Source organism: Diachasmimorpha longicaudata, unplaced genomic scaffold, assembly GCF_034640455.1.
Source record: "Diachasmimorpha longicaudata isolate KC_UGA_2023 unplaced genomic scaffold, iyDiaLong2 ctg00000120.1, whole genome shotgun sequence".
NCBI classification, from domain to species: Eukaryota; Metazoa; Arthropoda; class Insecta; order Hymenoptera; family Braconidae; genus Diachasmimorpha; species Diachasmimorpha longicaudata.
The window spans coordinates 10,001-12,500 of NW_026973934.1; the positions used below are offsets into that span (position 1 = coordinate 10,001).

Genomic DNA, 2,500 nt, shown 5'->3' on the forward strand with positions numbered 1-2,500 from the left:
GTTCGGGGGGACAGGCTGCTTCGCAGTGCGAAGGGCATGGACACTGCGGTTCTCGCAAGTGGTTCCAGCCACGCGTTAGTAGTCGGAACCTCCCGCAACGGTGGAGGCCGGCGAAAACGCGACGCCACACGTGGGGGTTGGGTCAGGGGAGTGGGTGGGTATCCCTCGGAAAAGGGACGGTTCGCGGGGTGGTGCGGGGGAGGGGGGACTGGCTGCTTCGCAGTGCGAAGGGCATGGACATTGCGGTTCTCGCAACTAGTTCCAGCCACGCGCTAGTAGTTGGAACCTCCCGCAACGGTGGAGGCCGGCGAAAACGCGACGCCACAAGTGGGGCTGGGTCTCAGGGGGAGTGGGTGGGTATCCCTCGGGAAAGGGACGGTTCGCGGGGTGGGTCGTCGGTTGGGATGGGTGGGTTCCCCCTTTCTGTGGGTCTGCTCCCTCTCTGCTCCTCTTTCGAGGGGAGTCGAGGCGGAGCACTCCTTCAGCGCCTCCACCGGGCCCCGATCCGAGCTCCCCAGCTCGGCGGGAACCGGAAGGCCCCCTCCCAGGGACGGTGATCAGCGTCCCGAGCTACCCAGCTCGGTGCCGCGGGGAACCGCCCCATCTAACCCTTAATCCCCTTATTCATTCTTCTTCTTGTACTTTTCAGCTTTTCAGCTCTTGCCTTTCGGCACGGCCGGCGACCGCATCGTCTACTTTCAACCATGGCAGAGCATTCATTGAAATCTATTCCGGAGTCTAAGCTGCCCCCAATCGGATCTCCGGGGGGGCACAATAATGCGTCCGTCGTGCGGCGAAGTCTGCGCATCGCTTCCCAGCATGGCAGAAGATCATCACCAGCGACTACATCGAGGGACCCAAGGAGGGTGGTGCCCTCAAGGGTTCGTAGTCGCCCGCCGTGCGCCGGGGTACTGCCCTCCCGACGAGGGAAAGGTTCCAGCCTTCGTGCTGTCCACGAGGACGTCGAGGACGTCGCAGACAACGCGGGACTGACTGCGCAGCCGAGCCAGCCAAAGCCGGGATCTTCAAGAACTTCGACCGGTGAGTCCACTCAATTATTAGGTAGGGTTCGCGAGTGCCACGTTAGTTTAAGTAGGATCGATAGTCATCGCGTCGCGACCGGAGGCTCACCGGTACCCCCCGTTCCAATAGGTCATCCTCCCCGGACCCCTGCGATCGAGGGACCGGGCGCGCAACGGGACGTTAGAATACTGCAATTGAACATGTCCCGCTCAATTGCAGTAACCGGGGAGGTCTTCCAGTTAATTCGCAAAGAGCGTCTGGACATATTGTTGCTCCAAGAGCCGTATGCCATTCGTGAGGCGAACACCTGGGCCATCCGCGGCCTAGGAGTCGGAATGCGTATTGCCGCGAGCTCAACGGAGCGACCGTGGGCGGCCGTCGTTGCGTGCAACTCCATCGTGGAGATTGCTTACGTGTCCCAATTAAGTACTGCACATTGCGTTTGTGCTGAAGCCCGCGTCCCCGGTGGATCCTTCTTCGTCGTCTCCAGTTATTTTCAATACTCGGACGACATAGAAATCCACCTGAGGCAGCTTGAAAAGGTTCTCAGCTGTCTCAGGGGTCGCCGCGTTCTGGTGGCGGCCGATTCCAACGCCCAACACTCCCTTTGGAGCCCCAGGACCACTGACCGTGGTGTCCTCCTGGGTGAGCTCATCGAGTCTTTCGGTCTCCGCGTCGCGAATGATGCTAGGCAGGGCCCCACCTTCAGGAGTGCCGCGGGTACGTCGTTCATCGACGTCACACTGGCCACTCCTGGCATGTATAAATTCATACGTGCATGGAGGTTGGAGGACGAGTGGTCCACCGGTGACCACACGTCGGTTTTCTTTCGTTTAGCGATCCGGAGTTCCTCACAGCGCGTCAATAACTCGGGAGTCGGCGAGGGCTCTACCATGCGGTTCAACGTTCGCCGGGCCGACTGGGAAAAGTTCGAAGCGACCCTCGATGAGGAGGCCCGTGAGAAACTCGTGGACCATCCGCTGGATTCTACAGCGGATGTTGAGAGAATGGCAGAAGTACTGGGTGACGTACTCACCAAAGCCTGCCAAGATTCGATGCCGCGCCGCAGAAATTACCGTCGCGCGAATCCGTGGTGGACCGAGGAGCTGACCAGCAAACGCAAACTGGTCAGTCGTCTCCGAAACGGCTACCGAAGGGAGACTAACCCTGACGCGCGAAAAATTAAACAGAGTAGGTATCGTGTAGTCCTGCGAGCGTATACCAGGCTACTTAGGACATCTAAGGAAAATAGCTGGCGCGGATATATCACGACGGAAAGCAACGCGAATCCCTGGGGCTTTCACTACAAATACGCGGCTGATAAATTGCGCGTAGGCACGGTCCTCAGCACACTTAGAACCGCGAATGGCACGACACTTACAATGCGTGAGACTGCTGAGGTCCTGTTGGACACACACGTACCCGACGACGACCCCAACGCAGACACACCGGAACAGACCGACATCCGTGAACGCGT

The 2,500-nt window shown here is 59.4% G+C and overlaps 1 pseudogene; it reads left to right on the forward strand.

The window, feature by feature from the left end:
* LOC135171871 (large subunit ribosomal RNA) overlaps positions 1-2,500 on the forward strand; it is a 9,414-nt pseudogene that overhangs the window by 3,275 nt on the left and 3,639 nt on the right.